Raw genomic sequence first — 21005 nt, 5'->3', positions numbered from 1 at the left:
CTGTGAGACCTGGAAACTGAAAATTAACAAATAAATAAATAAACAAATAAATAAATGAATAAATAATAAATAAATAAATAAATGAAGTATTGAAAAGCACCATTAAAACAATTCTAGGCCCAGTATATGACGACGTAGAAACGGGAAAATGGAAGAGACGAAGACACAATTTAGGGAAATTAGGGAACAAAGAGGACAAGAAGGGGTGCATAATGTCGCAGATGGGAGCAGACTAAGCTAGGCCGGTCACTGAGCCAAGATGGAGGCAATAGTTGACCCAAAAATGGCGATGGAGTGAAGGGTCACAGGTAGGCGCCCCCTGGGAAGACCTAAATGCCGGTGGAGCGATGGAGGTGGCAATGACGGGGCCCCCCGAGCTCATCGGACGGGAAGGAAATAGCGCAAGATAGATCGGTCTGTAGAGGCAGAGTGAAAGCGGTGATGATATTGTAGACGTGTTAACCAGTGAATAGTAGTAGTAATAGTAGTAGTAGTAGTAGTAGATGTAGTAGTAGTAGTATTAGTAGTAGTAGTAGTAATAGTAGTAATGGTCGTAGTGGTTGTAGTAGTAATAGTAGTTGGAGTAGTAGTAGTTGTAGTAGTAGTAGTTATAGTAATAGTAGTAGTAGTAGTAGTAGTAGTAGTAGTAGTAGTAGTAGTAGTAGTAGTAGTAGTAATAGTAGTAGTAGTAGTAGTAGTAGCAGCAGTAACAGCATTGTAACGTGGGTGAGATGTAGACTGCCATTCTCACTCTTAATATCATCCCTCCTATGCCTAAGGGGTATCAGGTCCCCATCGCCTAAATCAGCACGTGTACAAAACCTCGATTTTGAGCAGACTGTATTAGAAAGTAGGATAAGTGAATAAATGAATCTCTATATTAGGCTTCATTAAAGTTAAATAGTACGAAATATAAAAGGATAGTCGACCACAGTCATTGGCGGGAGAGGGGCCAATGAACTGTGTCTGTGGGGGACAGATCCTGATTGCTTCTACCACACAGTTCCAAGAGGATGGAGGTCGTTAAAAAGTAGTAGTAGTAGTAGTAATAGTAGTAGTAGTAGTAGTAGTAGTAGTAGTAATAGTAGTAGTAGTAGTAGTAGTAGTAGTAGTAGCAGTGGTGGTAGTAGTAGTAGTAGTAGTAGTAGCAGTAGTAGTAGTAGTAGTGGTAGCAGCAGCAGCAGTAGTAGTACTATCAAAAGTAAGTCCAACACAGAGAGTGCATATAGTTGGAATGTGCTAGTCTGGCTTTGTGTGTGTGTGAGTGTGTGTGTGTGTGTGTGTGTGTGTTGTCTGAATAAGGCATTATTTATTTATTTATTCATCTGTTTATTTGTTTGATTGTTTGTTCATACATCTAGTTACTTATTCATTTATCTGTTTATTCATTCATTTATGTTTATCTATTTATTCATTCATTTATTTATGCTTATTTATCTATTTATTCATTACTTATTCATTTGTTTATTATTTGATAAATTAATTTATTTATCTATTTACTTACATATTTATTCATTTGAGGGAGGAAGGTGAATGCGGACCGTATTTATCAATCATTAGGTCTTGTCTGAATTTCCTGTCTGAACATTTTCCATTCTGTCTGCAGTCAAGCTGACTTATTTCATTATTCAGATAATTTGTTCTGGTTAATACTAAGCGGTTTAATCAATTTGAGGGGCCTCCAGCGATTGATACTTCCGTTTTCCCTCCATTTGTGTTTGAAGTACGGGGTCACAAGGGGGCTAAGTCCGTTGTCATATGAATTTCAAAGCGATATGACGTCACGTGCTTTTAAATTTCGAAACAAAAACAAATATATATTTTTGCCATACAATCTGAAAATAAACATATGTGAATGGATGAAAATATCATTCATAATCATGTCAGTCATTGCTTTCTCAATTACATGAAAATTTCTTGAGTTCTTGTGAAAACATTGCCTTTTATCGACACAATATTGGGTCATTTCGATTCCAGTAACAATAAAAAAATGAGATTGATGAAAATATACAGTTATATTCAGTACTATAAGTTTAAATAATTTTTTTTTATTTAATGAGGTCGTAAAATTGTGTTGGTATATTGGAGAAAAAAATCTTGGATGTCTGTTGTCTTTCACTTTAGACGCTGATTAAAATTGGCAAACGACGGACAAGTCGCGTGAACAGTTTTTCCATTTAGTTTTTCGTGTACGGTATGTTATTGAAATATAGTGCATCAAGTATTTTACAGTGTGATTTAGAACCAGCAAAAAAGAAGATAAAGTATATGACATGGACAGAAGACATCGAGAAGGTAAGTAGAATTCTCTTAATCATAATGCGTACCTGGTATACATTTAAAACTCCATCACGATTGCCAATATTTCTTTTTTATTTAACCTGACGTTTGTTGAATAAAACCATCCAACAGTATACAGGATATATACAAGAATCTCTGCTGTTTACAAGCTAAGTGTATTGGGTTTTACAGATTGAATATTATATCTAAACTCGTTTAATGTTAATTTATTTTGGTATTGGTGACCGTTACAACTCGAACGCATTTGATTTGTAACTGTTACACATTTATAAGTACTTGTCAATTTGTGCATTTTTTTTAAGACGGTCTATATTGCCATGGACTTAATCATGCATGTAGATTTTGTCATACTATTTTGTTGATCTTAAGCGATATTTGTAAAGCCTTGGTTGCGTCATCCACAGTAAATCTAGTAGGTACATACTTAGGTCCATCTAGTTCTAGAACCCTGATCACAACTTAGATATGTATTAACCAAATTATAATTACCTTAATTGCAATATATAAGGATGGAACTACATTCGTAGGGCTCTGTCCCTATTTTACGAAATATATCCATTTTAGATTTTTAAAAGTTGGGCTTCGCCAATGGTTGTATTCTTAAACGAGAAAATGTCTTGAACTTTGGAAGAAATCAATAGACGACCATATTCCATCAGAGCACAGTAGATCTGGGTACCAAAGATTCGTTAAATAATACGTTTTTGAAAATAAACTAATTGTTTCTCCAGAACTTGTTGAACTTGTCCTAAAGTGTAACCACATATTTAAGGATAAAAACAAGTGTCTTTTGTGTGTGTGTGTGTGTGTGTGTGTGTGTGTGTGTGTGTGTGGGTGTGGGTGTGGGTGGGTGGGTGTGGGTGTGGGTGTGTGTGTGTGTGGGTGGGTGAGTGATGTGTATTGGGGAGCGTTCAGTTTTGTTCCTTCCTAAGATACGAGTATGTTCATGAAGGTCCCTTCTTCCTTGCCTTCTCCTAGTTCATCCCTCGTCCTCCTCCTCCTTCGCCTCCTCCACGGCCTTCCTCGCCTCCTCTCCCTCCTCCCTCGCTTCTTCCCCTTCCACCCTCGCTTCTTCCCCCTCCTCCCTCGCCTCTTCCCCCTCCTTCCTCGCCTCTTCCCCCTCCTTTCTTGCCTCTTCCCCCTCCTTTCTCGCCTCTTCCCCTCCTTCCTCGCATCTTCCCCCTCCTTCCTCGCCTCCTCCCCCTCCTTCCTCGCCTCCTCCCCCTCCTTCCTCGCCTCCTCCCCCTCCTTCCTCGCCTCCTCCCCCTCCTTCCTCGCCTCCTCCCCCTCCTTCCTCGCCTCTTCCCTCTTTCTTCATCTATTCCCCTTCTTGGCCTCATCCCTTCATTACCTGCCTCGCTCCCTTTCTACCTCGTCCCACGCCCCCTTCTGCCCCGCCCCACATCCCCTTCCGCCCCCGTCCCACGCCCCCTTCCGCCCTCCCTTCCGCCACCACCCTAAGCCCCCCTCTGCCCCGCCCCACGCTCTTTTCCCAATCACCTCGCATCTCCCTCACGTTCCACCAGTCAGCCCACTTTCTTCCTGACACCCCACATTTGCCCCCTTCCCCGCACACTTTTGCCCCCTGCCCCGCAAATTTTTGCCCCCCTGTCCCACAAACTTTTGCCCCCCTGCCCCACAAACTTTTGCCCCCCTGCCCCACACACCTTTGCCCCTACCTTTCACTCCCCCCCTCCCCCACACACCTTTGCCCCTACCTTTCACTCCCCCCCTCCCCCTGTCTCTCGGTCTTTCCTCACCGATGCCTGCCTCTCACTCGGTTCCCCTCCCCCTTCCCCTGCCTCTTGGCCCCTTCCCCCACCCTTGCCTCTCGCTCCCTTTTACTCCCCCCATTTTTTTTCCATCACACGCCCCTTTTCTCCCCTTCCCCCACGCCTCATTATCCCCACGAGACCTTCCCTGTATGCCTCCATACCCCCACGAAATCTTCCCCACAAGCCTCCTTCCCTCCAAACCTTCCCCCCTATGCCTTCTCCCCACGAAACCTTCCCCTACGCCTTCCCGTACGCCTTCTACCCCCAAGCTTTCTTCCCCCCCCAAGCCTCCTTACCCCAAGTTTCCTTTCCCCCAAGCCTCCTTACCCCAAGTTTCCTTTCCTCCAAGCCTCCTTCCCCATGTTTCCTTCCCCCCAAGCCTCCCACGCCTCCTCCCCCACGCCTTCTTACCCTCACAAAACGTTCCCCTACGCCTACTTCCCCCCACAAAACCTTTCCCCCTCTCCTTCCTCGCCTCCTTCCCTGCCTTCCCCCACGCCCCCACGCCTTCCCCCCAAGCTTACCCCTATGAAAACTTGGCCCCTAATCTCCCACTCCCTCCTCGCCTCCTCCCTCCCACGCCTCCTTCCCTCCACGCCTCCTTCCCTCCACGCCTCCTTCCCTCCACGCCTCCTTCCCCCTACGCCTCCTTATCCCCACGCCTCCTTATCCCCACGCCTCCTTATCCCCACGAAACCTTCCCCCATACCTCCATACCCCCACGAAACCTTCCCCCTACGCCTCTTTCCCCCACGCCTTCCCCCCACGCCTCCTTCCTCCACACCTCGTTTCCTCTTACGCCTTCCCCCCACGCCTCCTCCCCATCCACGCTTTCCCCTCACGCCTTACCCCACGCCTCCTTGTCCCTAAATCTTCCCCCACGCCTCCTTGTCCCTAAATCTTCCCCCACGCCTCCTTACCCGTAAGAAACCTTCCCTCCCATGCCTCCATACACCCACGCCTCCTTCCCCTTCCCGCTCCTTCTTCGCCTCCTTCACCTCCTTCCCCCACGCCTCCTTCCCTTTATGAAGCCCTCCCCCTTCCCTCTCCTTCCCTTTACGAAGCCCTCCCCCTTCCCTCTCCTTCCCCCTCCCTCACATTCCCATTCTCCTTCCACGCCCCCTTCCCCGCCTTCACCCACACCCCCACGCCTTCCCCCTCCCTCTCCTTCCCCCTCCCTCTTCTTCTCCAACCCTCTCCTTCCCCTCCCTCTCCTTCTCCAACCCTCTCCTTCCCCCTCTCCTTCCCCCTCCCTCTCCTTCCCCCTCCCTCTCCTTCCCCCTCCCTCTCCTTCCCCCTCCCTCTCCTTCCCCCTCCCTCTCCTTCCCCCTCCCTCTCCTTCCCCCTCCCTCTCCTTCCCCCTCCCTCTCCTTCCTCGCCTTCTTCCCCCCATGCCTCCCCTGCCTTCTTCCCATGCCTTCCCCGCCTACTCCCCACGCCTCCTTCCCCGCCTACTCCCCATGCCTTCCCCGCCTTCTCCCCACGCCTTCCTTGCCTTCTTCCCACGCCTCCTTCCCCGCCTTCTCCCCACGCCTCCTTCCCCGCCTTCTCCCCACGCCTCCTTCTCCCCACGCCTCCTTCCCCGCCTTCTCCCCACGCCTCCTTCCCCGCCTTCTCCCCCCTCCTCCTTCCCCGCCTTCTCCCCACGCCTCCTTCCCCGCCTTCTCCCCACGCCTCCTTCCCCGCCTTCTCCCCACGCCTCCTTCCCCGCCTTCTCCCCACGCCTCCTTCCCCGCCTTCTCCCCACGCCTCCTTCCCCGCCTTCTCCCCACGCCTCCTTCCCCGCCTTCTCCCCACGCCTCCTTCCCCGCCTTCTCCCCACGCCTTTCCCCATGTCTTCCTCCACGCCTCCTCCCCCCCTTCTCCCCACGCCTCCTTCCCCCCACGCCTCCTTCCCCCAGCCCCCACGCCTCCTTCCCCCCACGCCTCCTTCCCCCCACGCCTCCTTACCCCCTTCTCCCCACGCCTCATTCCTCCCTTCCCCCCACGCCTCTTTCCCCCATGCCTCTCTCCACGCTTCCTCCCCCCCCACGCCTTCCACTCCTTCCCTCACGCCTCCTTCCCCCACGGCTCTTCCCCTCACACCTACTCCCTCCCACGTCTCCTTCCCCAAGCTTCCTTCCCCCAGCTTCCTTCCCCCAAGCTTCCTTCCCCCAACGCCTCCCCCTAAGCCTACTCCCTTCCTCGCCTCCTCCTCCCCGTCCTGCTCTGCCATTTAACTCCACTTTGCATCCCCTTTCCTCGTGCTCCTCTTTCCCCCCCCCCGCACCGCGCTCCCTTCTCCCTCGTTCCACGCTCCCTATCACACCCCGGTGCCACGCTCCCTTTCCCCCCTGACCCTTGGCTCTCGCCCCCTTTCCCCCCGACCCTTGTCTCTCGCCTCCTTTCCCCCCGACCCTTGTCTCTCGCCCCCTTTCCCCCAACCCTTGTCTCTCGCCCCCTTTTCCCCCCGACCCTTGTCTCTCGCCCCCTTTCCCCCCGACCTTTGTCTCTCGCCCCCTTTCCCCCCCGACCCTTGTCTCTCGCCCCCTTTTCCCCCCCCCCGACCCTTGTCTCTCCCCCCAGGCCTCCCCCCCCCGACCCTTGTCTCTCGCTCCCATTTCCCATTTGCCCCCTGCCACTCGCCCCCTGGTTCTCGCTTCCATTTCCCTACGCCCCATTTTCCCCCACCTCACGTTTTTTCCCCCGCCCCTCGTCCCCTTTTCACCCCAGCTCGCATCCCCTTTCCGCCCACCCTAAGTACCCTTTCCCCACGCACCCTTTAACCCCGTATCCACCCCCTCTAACCCCGCATCCACGTCATCTTTAAACACGTCCGCACGCCACCTTTAACCCTACCCCACGCCCCCCTTAATCCCGCCCTCTAACCCTGACCCCCATGCCCCGTAATGCCCCCCCCCCCCGCCCCATGTCCTCATAACCCCACCCCACGCCCCCGTAATTCCATCCCACACCCCATTAACCCCGCCCCACGCCCCCATTAACCCCACCCAGACCCCCATTAACCTCGTCCCACGCCCCCATTAACCCCTCCCCTCGCCCCCACTAATCACTGCCCCACACCCACTTTACCTTGCCCTCACACCCACAGCAACCCTACTCCACGTCCCCTTTAAGCCCGCCCCACACCCAATTTACCCTACCCTCACACCCACAACAACCCTATTCCACGCCCACTTTAACCCTGCTCCATGCCCATTTCCCCATGCCCCCTAATTCCCACGCCCCATTTCATCACGGCTTCATTCTTGTCTTTCCTTCTAGGCCCCACAGAAGCCTCTTTCCACTTCTTTTATTGTTATAAATGATTACCCTTTGTATTTAATTACGTCTTTTCTTCCTCTCCTTTTCCTCCATATACTCGCCACCACACAAACACATGCACACGTGATGCCTCTCCTTCCCTCACCATCCCCTGCTCTACCTCGCCTTGGAATGTACACGCATATTCGTGTGCCTCCACGTACGCGCAATATATCCCCATGTTGCTGATGCATCTGTTTTCCTATTTGTAGAAGATATCCATCGTTGCTGGCGCGGCGACCGAGAACCTCACGAGAGCGGAGGTCGTTATCGGGACTCACGGGCTCTCTCCCTTGTGTTTTGGCTTCATTCCCGTTGACTTAAGATGGGGCTGTCACCTCGCAAGACGCTCCGGGGCCTCCCCCTCTTCCCCCCTCCCCCTCTCCCCACCTCGCTCGTGCGCCCCGCTGGCCCCATCTTGTATATCATGCAGACCAAACGCTAATGATCAGCCTCATGGCTTGATTACAGTTGTCCCAAATATACGTTACCATTGCAATACGCTTTAATATTGTTATTAAATATGCAAATGGTACGGAATGGCTTCGGCGCGGGGATAAATTTGTTATGTATTTTTTTTTTCTTCTTTATTTTCGATCTTGTTTATAATTGTATCTCCCAGGAACAATGGCGACAGTTCCAGGCAGAGATCGAAGGTCTTCCTCGAACTTGATGGATTTATCTAGAAGAGTGGTGTGAAATAGAAAATCTACCTATATACCAAAACCCCCCCCCTTTTTTTAAGGGAGATATCCAATAGAAAACCCCCCATAAAAAAATTGGACCACGGGGTCCATTTTCCGCAGTGGAAAATGGACCTCCCAATGGGAAATGGTCCCCCTACTCAAAAAAACTAGAAAAGTTTTATATTTTTTATTTTTTTTATGATTACACAAATTTTATTAATTAGTTTTGTTTATTGAAATACCTAACATAACCTAGCCTAACCTGTCTTCACTTAACTTAATGACAATGTGTTGTATATTTTAGTGGGGGTCCATCTTCCGCTATAGAGAATGGACCCCAGTTATCTTTTTATAATTATTATTTATTTATTTATTTTTTAATTTACGCCGGCACTGCTTAAACGAAATTTCTGTTCTTCAGGTGCATCTGAAAAGAAAAGAAAAATTGTGCATTTGTTACAGGGAACTTTTTGAATTTAAAATAGCTGGTCAATTTTTTCCCCGTCTGGTAATGTGGATTCTAATGGGTTAGATTTCATCTTAAGCATATGTCAGGAAAGGCGTATGTTTGTAATTTTATGCACCTGGATACATGCGTATGTGCATATATTTGTGTATTAGCTCGGTGGCGCGGTCGGTAGAGTCCCCGACTGTCACTACGGTGGTCCGGGTTCGAATCCTGCCCAGGGCTGAAATAATTTCAGTATCGCTGCGCTTCGAGTCGTTACTCCAACTCTCGTGGGTGGGGAGTTGGGTGTGTGTGCGCGTGGAAAGTCACAACATTACCCATAGATCGGTCATACGAGCTCTGAGCTCTCGTCCTGGAGGTTAATGGCTGTCGATCGCGAGTCCTACGCGTAATCCGAGAACATGGTGAATCACACACACACACACACACACACACACACACACACGTGGATCACAGTTCACAGTATCCCATTTATTACCACCCATTTTCCATCACTCATTTTTTCCTAAGCATTGAACCTTCTGTACTTCACACTATCATTTCCTAATCAATCTCCCTTTTCCTCTTTATCCCACGACCATATACGCACTATAGCCTCACTTACCTACCTCCTTGTATCTACAGTAGTATATCCAGAATCTAAGGTCCAATTTATCATGTCTTTGCTTTGTTACATTTTTCATATATCTAATTAGAGCTCTGTTGATTGTTCCTATACCACATACAGTAGATACGCAGTTCAGTTTCCGATTCTTTCATGTTCTTCCATTAATCTTTCTCTTCCATAAATTCTCATGTGGACTCGTTACCTCCTCTGCTCTACACCATTTCCCGTTTCCACAGTGTTCTTTATTACTGCTCTTACAAAATACTGCTCACTAATCTTTATCTTTTACTCAATTTTTTACACCTATATTCATTTTCAACATCGAAGGTGACATCACATGCCCCTTCCGTGTTTCCATATCCACCATAAAACACACGCACACACACACACACACACACACACACACACACACACACACACACACACACACACACACACACACACACACACACACACACACACACACACACACACACACACATATATATACATAAAACAGGCCTCTACAGTCTTGTATTCTCTTCACTGGCCGCAGTAAATTTATGTAATTACGTAACCTCCATAGTTTTCCCACAGTATCATAAATTTTCTCCAAATGTTGAATATCGCATGAAGGTCCATCATTCTTTTTGAGTAAATTTGGTTCCCTTCATTGCGAATGATTTATCCAATGATCTTAAAAAAAAGTGTTTCCACTCCCCCGTCCACATCTTCATTTTTTTCATGTCCTTTCATATACATTTTCTTTCGTTACTCCACAAGTTTTGGATTCTTTGTCATTTCCTGTCCTGCACCTCTCCAATGGGCTTTGTATCCAGTCCATCGTTCACATTCCTCCCCATATTCAGCATCTCTATTGTTGCGCCCGAAGTCAGTTGCAGAAAATTACTGGTCATGTTGAGAACAACCACTGTAGTTATATGTGAAATAAAATGCGTTTTTTTTTTTTGGGGGGGGGGCACTCCGTCGAACATTGAGTTGACCACAGTTTCATGGGGCCTCGTTTCCAGATGTTAATCACTGCGGTGAATTTAAGTCGATAAGAATAATAGTTACTGCGTGTAAGTATACGGTATAGCAGGCTAAATGAAATAAACTGAGTGGGGCACAAAATGCAACGTTGTAAATATGGCGGCCGTTGTTCCATTGGGTATCATTTACGGCCTTGGCGCATAACACGATTCTTCTTCTGATAGCGGCCAACGTTGACAGATGATAAATTACTCAGACGGGGCTACTTAGGGAGTTTGCTAAACTCGGCCGAGGTGTTTGGTCGGGTGATGGTAATGTATAGGTTTGTAGCTAACAGGGAATTCAACTGAAAATAGGCGAGTGGCGAAGAGTTTAACTACAAGTCGGACACGCGAATACGGAAATTTGCTCGTGTTTGTTAATTTCATAAATAGTTTACTTTTAATCTGTTCATTCAACTGCTTGTATGTTATTTTCTATTCTTTATTCTTAATAATATTTTATACATTGTTTCTTGCACGAGTGCATGCATATGAAGAGGTTAGGAAATGCACAGGTTTCAGTATAGGAAACCCTTAGGCTATGGGAAATACGCGACGCGACCTGGAATTGGAATATCAACCCACTCAGTACCGTGATGTGGTCTGCAAAATTGATTTCCACTAATAATACTAAACCTTTATATATATATATATATATATATATATATATATATATATATATATATATATATATATATATATATATATACGCATACATGCACACATACGTATACACATACATAGGACGTTATCACACTTATGAACTCGTGATCCTAAGATATATCCCGACAACGGCGTGATAAGAGAGAAGTGCTGGTGAACTATAGACAAAAATACAATAGAATACAACACTTGGGAAAGGTACACGATACGTTTAAACCTCCTTGGTCACATTAAACTACTTTACATCTTGAGGGTTGAGGCCTTTATTGTTCAACTGAGGAGGAGGAAGAGGAGACTGAAGGGGGTGGGGCTCTTTCGATTGAAACTTCCCCCATCCCCCATCAGACCAGAGTTCGTCCCCCCCTTCCCCCTTCAAATGCTAAGAATCGTCTGTTCATACTGCCCACAGCCAGAACAAAGGCTTTAAAGTATGTTGATGTGATAATGGGGGTAGCCAGCTATTCAGCAGCAATTGTGAAGGAAAGTTGGCTGTAGCTTTGTGGTAATTGTTGTCTTGGAAATAAACAGGAAGGAAGTGTTCAACCAATGAAGGTCCAGACGTTACTCAAAAGGTGAATAGAATTTTCTGGCGTGGAGCAGAATAAAATATTTGAAGGTCTCCTTTGGGATATTTGAGTCTTGTGTGTTCAACTGTCTATCTCTTTCTCTTTCTATCTTTTTCTCCCTCTCTCATTTTCCTTCTCCTTCTCCCTCCCTTTTTCTCCCTCTCCCTCCATCTCCCTCTCTCTCTCCCTCTCCCTCTTTCTCCCTCTCTCTCTCTCCTTTTCTCTCCCCCTCTCTCCCTCTTTCTCCCTCTCTCTCCTTCCCTCTCCCTATCTCTCCTTCCCTCTCCCTCTCTCTCCTTCCCTCTCCTTCTCTCCCCCTCCCTCTCCCTCTCTCCCCCTCCCTCTCCCTCTCCCTCTCTCCCCCCTCTCTCTCCCTTCTCTCTCTATCTATGTATCTACATTTCTATGCGCGACGCTTATCTTAGAAAAAAGCGAGTGTTGTTGGTCTTATCCAGAAAGCACTGACAAGGAAGATATTTTTTATATCGATTTAGAAGTAAAGTTTGATGTGACATTGCGAAGATAATGCCATAAGAGAGAAATGCATAAATTGATTAATTTAATGTTTAGATTGGTTTGATGGTTTCTTTGAACTGAATAAAATCACCTAGCGGCAGCTAGGTGAAACGGCGAAATAGTTAAATGCAGCGAAAGTGGCAATACTTAGGATATCTAGATCGAAAAATAAATGAAAACATGAATGAAGGACGAAACACTGGGAAAGCAAGCTAATAGGACATGTTTTGATACATTGCATGTCCACTTAAGCAGATCTGTAGATGCATGTTTTTATGTTTATATTTATTTATTTATTTGTTCATTTACTTATCTATTTATTCATTTACTTGTTTTTTCCCTTTTAATTTACATGACACACAATGCTCGGTTTTTGTTTTACATTCTCTCTCTCTTTCTCTCTCTCTCTCTCTCTCTCTCTCTCTCTCTCTCTCTCTCTCACACACACACACACACACACACACACACACACACACACACACACACACACACACGAGCTCTGAGCTCTCTTCCAGGAGGGAAATAGCTGTCGATCACGAGTCCAACACGTGATCCAAAGACCAAGTGAATACACACACACACCTACACACACACACACCTACACACACACACACGCACACACACACACACACACACACACACACACACACACACACACACACACACACACACACACACACACACCTACAGACACACACACACACACCTACACACACACAACTATACAAACACACCTACATACCACACACACGCACACACACACGCACACACACACACACACACACACACACACACACACACACACACACACACACACACACACACACTGTTCGTTGGCGGGGAGGCGCGCACGCAAGACAAAGCAGACAGCGAGCGACATATCACCCAAACTACTGCAGATAACGACGAAGGTGACAGTAGCTATTACATAAGTAGGGGCTGCTGGGGCAGAGAGAAATATATCGGAGAAGTGGGGAGGGGGCTGGGGGGGAGAGGCGGAGTGTAGAGGATGTGGTACACGGACGGGGAGGCGTGGAAAAGCAAGAAAATGGCAGCTTTGGCCAAGTGTTTTGTGTGTTTAGCCTGTTCATCTGCTGCATGGCTGACTAATGGATGTGGTCATTTCGTGCGATCTTACTGCCCTTAATTCACTGAGATATACGTGTGTGTGTGTGTGTATTGTGTACATATTTGTATATACATATTTGTATATTCCATTTTGTATATACTATATAGAATATACATTTTGTTTATATGTACACACACGTGTGTATGCAATACACACACACACACATACACACACACACACACACACACACACACACACACACACACACACACACACACACACACATATATATATATATATATATATATATATATATAAAAATATATATAATATACACACACACACAAACACACATATATATATATATATATATATATATATATAATAAATTTGATATATGAATATATATATATATAAATATATACATATATATACATATATATACATATATATATACATTATATATATATATATATATGTATATATATATATTCCAGAAAACCTGGCCAGCTTTGTTGGCTGTTTCCTTGTCCCTTCGCACAGTATTACAGGCAATTTGTGCCAGCACGCGTGCGGCATATTGTTCACTCCCATAAAAGTCCATTATCATTGAGAAAAAAATCTCTGGATATTCTCGACACCAATCGAACGTGTATTGTTAGTCACAGGGAGACTGACTTTGCCAGTAATTGCAAAGTGGATGAAACTATCACGTTGGGATCAAGTTGAAGACCTTCATTAGGCGCAAGCGGAGCCACATACTGAGCCTCACGTGGTTAAAATATAGATAAATGTGTTGGTTCGCTTTGTATATCGGTAATAGAGCTGGACGAGGATATGTATGATACGTGTTTTGGCGAGGCGACAACAAACACTTGAATTTTCTTTGAAAGGGTGATTTATTGTCAAAGGTAGAATTGTTGTTATTATTATTATTATTATTGTTATTATTATTATTATTATTATTACTACTACTACTATGATTATTATTACTATTATTTTATTAAGAAAATATGATTATAAGAGGGGGTTTACACGGTCTAACTGTTCGTCGAACGCGGTTCGACAGACACGTGTTTAAAGTGATGTGTGAACGGGGTATTTGGTTGTCGAACACGTTGGTTAAACCCTAAATACCCCGTTCACACGTTCACACATCACTTTAAACACGTGTCTGTCGAACCGCGTTCGACGAACAGTTTGACCGTATAAACCCCCTCTTATAATAGTAATAATACAATTCTATCTTTGACAATAAATCATTCTTTCAAAGAAAATTCAAGAGTGTTGTCGCATCACCTGCTAAGAAGAGATTGTATGAAGGGTTGATTGTGCCGACAACACTGTATGGGGCAGAAACATGAAACATAAAGAGAAGAAGAGTTTAAATGTGTTACTAAGCTGGATAGTGCGAGAAACGAGGAAGTGAGTTGGGGTGGAAAAGGAGTTGGGAGATAAGGTTGATGAAAGAGTATTGGGAGAAGACAGAAGATAGGGGTGAGTGGAGAATGGTTGTGTATGGATGATGCTGTGATGCATGGAAGGGAGTGGGTGGGGGATGAGGGAGTATGTGTGAATGATATTTTAACGCAGCCCGAAGGGATTTCTCCCCGTCTTCTTTTTTTCTGCATGAGGGGATCTCCGGGATTCGCCAATTAATTGAAGCGGCATTGCTGTGGATGTGCTGTGTCTTGCTGCATTGCTTCTGACCCAGGGCAGTGGGCGAGATGCAGGAATGACCCGTGACAGCCTCGCATTTACTGAATTGTGGGTTCGAATCCTGCATTCCTCTCTGGTTTCCAGCTGTGACTGTTACCTGCCCTAACAGTCCAAGCGCCCAGGGCAAAGGTGGCGGCACAGCTAAACGTCTCCTGGCGCAGATTCCACAATGGGATCAAGTAGAAAGCCTTTCCTGGGCGCAAGCACACCCACGTGCAAAGTTTCTCGCGGCCGCTGTAGGAGGGAAACGTACAAACAAATTCAGTCTCCATTGATATAGATCCGTCATTAGGATTTCTTCTTCTGGATCAGGTTTCGTGAAAGAATCTGTTCCCTGGACAACTGAAGTTGAAAAAGGCGATGTATTTTCTCAATTGAGGAAAAGCACGTGCAGACATATAGTAGCGGTCAACATCATCTGCTTGTTAAAAAAAAAAAAAAAAAACAGGACTTGCACTACCCTACTACCATGGACAATATATATATATATATATATATATATATATATATATATATATATATATATATATATATATATATATATATAATTTATTTTTTTACACGGCACTATTATTGTAAAACTACTGCAGTCAGCGTTGTGGACGCCATCTTCTTTGAGCAATAAAAGCGCTCCACTTTCCTCCTAATTTTCCTCCACATGTCTCTCCACATGTCTCTCCACCTTTGCGTGTCTCAGGCTTTCCACGTTTCTTTCTCCACACTCTCCTTCTTCCTATCCAAGCATTCCTTAACGCGCTCATTCCAGCTTCACCTCAGACGCCCCCTTCCACCTCCGCCATGCATGCACTCTTTTTCACTCTCTTCCACCATTCGCTGTCCTACTCTTTATCCTCTCAAATTTTTCAAATATATTAATGCCTCGTCACTTCACGCTTAACGAGGAAATGTGTAATATCCCTTTCACACCGTTCTAGCAGCACATGTTCAGTGTCGTTCGCAAATTGAAATGACCCCAAATTTACAATGATTCCCTCATGATTCGCGGTCGTTAATCTATATTTCGCGTGCGAGGCGACGCCGCCACCATAGCGGGCAAAGGTTCTCAGAGTCTCGAGGAGTCAGAGGTCCTTCAGGAGGAAAGTCTTTTGTCTGTGAGAACCAGCGCTTCTGTCCTTGGGGACAATGTGACACTGGAGAGGTGGAGTTGTTGTAGGGAGTCTAAAAGAGGTACATAAAGAAGAATAGTCGTTTTATTTATATCAGTCTGCTCTCGTTAGAAAATTGATGTCGGACTCTGGTCCAGAGGGATCCAAATCTTCCTGAGCCAGAACGAAATTGGGGAAAGATGTTAATGACTTGAAGGCGTTGGTCGAGATGGTTTCGGCCATTCCTTCGGGGTGTGTAGCATATGACTGAAATTGTTCGGCATTGCGGTTGACCCCCCCACACATACCTCCCACACCTACCTCCCACACCTACCTCCCAACCTACCTCCCACACCTACCTCCCACACCTACCTCCCACACCTACCTCCCACACCCACCTCCCACACCCACCTCCCACACCTACCTCCCACACCTACCTCCCACACCTACCTCCCACACCTACCTCCCACACCTACCTCCCACACCTACCTCCCACACCTACCTCCCACACCTACCTCCTACACCTACCCCCACACCTGCCTCCCACACCCACCTCCCACACCTACCTCCCACACCTACCTCCCACACCTACCTCCCACACCTACCTCCCACACCTACCTCCCACACCTACCTCCCACACCTACCTCCCACACCTACCTCCCAACCTACCTCCCACACCTACCCCACACACCTACCCCACACACCTACCCCACACACCTACCCCACACACCTATCTCCCACACCTACCCCCACACCTACCTCCCACACCTACCTCCCACACCTGCCTCCTACACTTACCTCCCACACCTACCCCCCACACCTACCTCCCACACCTGCCTCCAGTCACTCGCAGCATCGGGAGTAGGTCAAAGGTGGAACTTGCTTCTGTTTTAAGTCACATTGCAGTGTTGGGGTTTTGGTGGTGGGGTGGGGTGTAGCATGGTTTGGACTCTGTAAATATCAGGAACCCCCAGAGTACCCATCTGAAAATAAGGTAAACCCACATGTTAGGTTGAAAAGAGTAGAAAACCCAGAAATGAGGTTGTAAACATACATCGCCCCAACAGTGACTATTATTCAACTAAGTATAGATAGACAACAAGGTAATAGAGCATTTTCTCTTAAAAAAACAAACCTAGTTTAGGTTCAGTTTATTTTATCTTTTATACAAGCTTGTTTTAAGAAACGATTAGACAACTTTATGGATGGGGATGACAGGTGGTAATGGACATAGAACTGCCTAGTGTAGGTCTTATGGTCTCTTGCAGTCTCCTTGATTCTTATGTTCTTATGTAAAGATTGGCCATCCTCGAATGAGCTTGTTAAGATCATTCACCCCAAGTATTAACTTGTGCAGGTAAACAACCCTCATGCAGTCTGGATCTTTACAACGTGCCATAATTTCACGAGTGGCACCACAAGCCAGTGATGATTTGTGGTTATCCCGACGATTCTATTCATTGTGGAAGTGGTCACCAGGAGGATGAAGGACAGCAGTGCATAAGCATGGGCTACGCGAGAAAACGGACTGGGAATCCAGTGGCTGTAGTAATAGGTTTGTTTGTTCTCAAGCTAGATTAGTGAAAAAAACATCCACCCCCGTTGCGCGATCGACTTCCCGTAAACAATCTAATACTTTTAGATTTTTTTTTTCTTTTTTTAGTCTTAGTCGGTGGTCCTAACAATTTTTAATAGGTTTGCTATTTTAGATGAAAAACGACTTCAATGATTTGTCAGGTACGAATGTAATACCTTTTTATAACTACCCTTTGGGAAAACTTTATCAAGGATTATATAATGATTTTGGTCAGTACCATGGTGTACAATCCATAAAGAAAACAGAGGTCTTAAAAAACAACAACAACAACAACAACAAAACTGGGAATATGGAGGTAGTTTGAAACTGCTTTCACTTATTATTTCAATTGGATTTGTTCACACATCAAATGCGATAAAGAGTCATAGAACTTGTATGAAAAGTTTCACTCCAACTGAACCTTCTGAACTTTGTGCTGAGACACCGTCAATCAGAATAAAGTTTGTGAAGGTTTTCACTATAGGGGATGAGAGTTAATTAGGATATCCTTTGTGCAGTGATGCCCACTCTACCTATCGTCTCGTTTTAGCCTGAATAAAATCTGTAGATAATGATGACGTAATAAAGGGTAAGAGCACTTGGTAGTCATCAGTGACTGTTAAGAGTTGGACATGGATTCACTGCGCGCCATGACGGAGCGCGCGTGCGTGCACGCACGCTCTCGCGCACGCACACACGCACTCGCGCACACAAACGTGCACACAAACGTGCACACAAACGTGCACACAGACACACACACACGCATACACACACACACGCATACACACACTCACACTCACACACACTCACGCGCACACACACGCACACACACTCACACTCATGGACACACACACACTCACGCACAAACATGCACACACACATGCACACTCACGCACACTCAAGCACACACACACCTCTCACAAAAGCCAAACAAATTGACAAAATGGCTATGCGATCTGAAACATGGCTGTAACGTACGCCTCGTATTAGTAGGCTATGCATGTTACATGCGCATATCAAAGAATATTACACCAGAAATGGGTCCTCACCACGGAGATGATATTATGTAACGCAATTGTCACGTATGTTTACGAAGAACCAGCATGGATTTTTTTTTTTTTTTTTTTTCTTATAATGAAGTGGTGGCAGGGGCACACTGTACGTTATCATTGAAACGTATTGAACGATAATAACGATGTTATTCGTGTTGTGTCGCGACAGAACCGTGAATGTCACAAACCAGAGATAAATCCCCCCCGAGGACGTCCCTGCGTGTGTGATTTGCCATTGTGGGGAACCTCTTTACATTAACTCGACTCACAATTTGAAGCCTCGCACGTGGTTTACGAGGCCCCAAACTCCGGTTTGTCACGTGAGCGAATTATATTTCCGCGTTAATCGAAGGCGACAGCTACGCCGTCGTCCGGTGTTGAGGACCCACGTAGTATATCATCGGGAGCTCTCGTCCGCCCCCCCCCTCCCCCCTCCCCCGCCCCCCAACCTCGTAGCAAGTTTATGGAGCTGTTGTGTAGGTGTGTGGGTGGCACCAAATGCCTCTTAACTGAGTTTTTTTCTGTGTGTGTGTGTGTGTGTGTGAGGGGTGGCACCAAGTTTTTTCTATGTGTGTGTGTGTGTGTGTGTGTGTGTGTGTGTGTGTGTGTGTGTGTGTGTGTGTGTGTGTGTGTGTGTGTGAGGGGTGGCACCAATTTTTTTTTCTATGTGCGTGTGTGTGTGTGTAAGGGGTGACACCAAATGTCTCTTAACTGAGTTTTTTATGTGCGTGTGTGTGTGAGGGGTGGCACCAAATGTCTCTTAATTGAGTTTTTGTGTGCGCGTGTACGTGTGTGTGTGAGGGTGGGTTTTAACCGAGTTTTTTATGTGTGTACGTGTGTGTGTGAGGGTGAGAGTTAACAGAGCTTTTTATGTGCGTGCGTGTGTGTGTTTGTGTGTGTGTCATCTAATGTCTTAAATGAGGTGTGCTTCTCTCTCTCTCTCTCTCTCTCTCTCTCTCTCTCTCTCTCTCTCTCTCTCTCTCTCTCTCTCTCTCTCTCTCTCTCTCTCTCTCTTTCTCTCTTTGTGTGTGTGTGTGTGTGTGTGTGTGTGTAAAAAACGTCCATTGAATTGGGCTTATTTTTTCCACTGCACTCATCAACTCTCCTTCCCCGCACATCTATTTATCTATCTATACCTATCTTTATCAATTTATTCATATCTATTTCTGTCTTCCCTCACCTCTCCATTTCCGTCACTCCCTTTCCGTCGTTCTCTTTCCCTCGCTCCTTATATTTGTTCCCTTACCCTTGCTCCCTTACCCTCGCTCCCTTACCCTCGCTCCCTTACCCTCGCTTCCTTACTCTCGTTCCCTTACCCTCGCTTCCTTACCCTCGCTCCCTTATCCTCGCTCCCTTACCCTCGCTTTCTTACCCTCGTTCCCTTACCCTCGTTCCTTTACCCTCGCTCCCTCAGCCTCGCTCCCTTACCCTCGCTCCCTTACCCTCGCTCCCTTACCCTCGCTCCCTTACCCTCACTCCCTTACCCTCACTCCCTTACCCTCGCTCCTTTAGCCTTGCTCCCTTACCCTCGCTCCCTTACCCTCACTCCCTTACCCTCGCTCCTTTAGCCTTGCTCCCTTACCCTCGCTCCCTTACCCTCGCTCCCTTATTCTCGCTCCCTTATTCTCGCTCCCTTACCCTCGCTCCGTAAGCCTCGTTCTCTCAAGTGGACATAAGTATATTGATGGGCTTAGGAGATGGTTCTTTCCAACGTCTGTTCGGTAGAAAAATCACCATCATCGTCTTCCTCTTCTTCCTCATTTTCTTCCTCATCTTCCTCCTCTCCTTCCGCTTCTTTCTCTTCCTTTTCCTCTTCTTCCTTTTCTTCCACATAATCTTTCTCTTCCTTTTCCTCTTCTTCCTTTTCTTCCACATAATCTTTCTCTTCTTCCTCATCTTCATCTCTTTTTTTTTCCTCATCTTTTTTCTCCTCTTCTCTTTTTTCATTTGTTTCATATCATTAAACATAATTGAAAAGGCAGAGGGAAAAGCGCCTCAAGTTCAGAGGACAACTCTCGCCTAACTTTACCCAAGAGGAGGACAACGAACTGCGATGGAGAAGCGCACACACAATTAGAGGAAGTAGACACGATACCTATTATTAATAACAACAGAAGTAAATGCTCATATACATGTTTGTGTATACCCCTGTGTGTGCGCGCGCGTGCATGTGAGTGTGCACGCACACACACACACACTCACCATGCCAAGTTTTACAGGCAAGTTAAACTTGCATTCTACCATTTTTATTTTTCTCTTTAGTTGATACTCAGACTGTTTTTTTTAAACTTATGCTGTGGGTGAATATATGAATAAATGAATATGAATGGATAAAGTGGAATACGTTTGGTAAAGGATATAATGTTGTCAGGTAGCTAGAAGCTAGTTCAAATAAAACTTCGTTCATACTGATACCTGAAATAGTGTTTGTGAGTCACTTCGTAATTGGCCCGTATAGAAAAATGCTTCGCAACAAAGCGCACCAAAGAATATGAAATATGGACAAAGAACGCGTTTTTTTTTTTTTTTTTTTTTTTTTTTTTTTTTTTCCCGTAGTAATGCGTGAACCCGTCCGGAATTATTT

General features: G+C 46.0%; 1 long non-coding RNA gene across 1 annotated transcript in view; it reads left to right on the top strand.

Annotated features, from left to right (window-relative positions):
* The first annotated feature begins 2156 nt into the window (after positions 1-2156).
* Positions 2157-21005, top strand: part of LOC143025209 (uncharacterized) — an 868162-nt gene continuing 849313 nt past the window's right edge. Inside the window, exon 1 of the long non-coding RNA XR_012966369.1 lies at positions 2157-2295. This is a non-coding gene — a long non-coding RNA (uncharacterized LOC143025209). The remainder of the gene's footprint in view (positions 2296-21005) is intronic.

This window comes from Oratosquilla oratoria, chromosome 5, assembly GCF_046742065.1.
Source record: "Oratosquilla oratoria isolate Oo_2021 chromosome 5, ASM4674206v1, whole genome shotgun sequence".
NCBI classification, from domain to species: Eukaryota; Metazoa; Arthropoda; class Malacostraca; order Stomatopoda; family Squillidae; genus Oratosquilla; species Oratosquilla oratoria.
The sequence above is the reverse complement of the archived record's forward strand: the minus strand, read 5'-3'. Positions and strand labels throughout refer to the sequence as shown.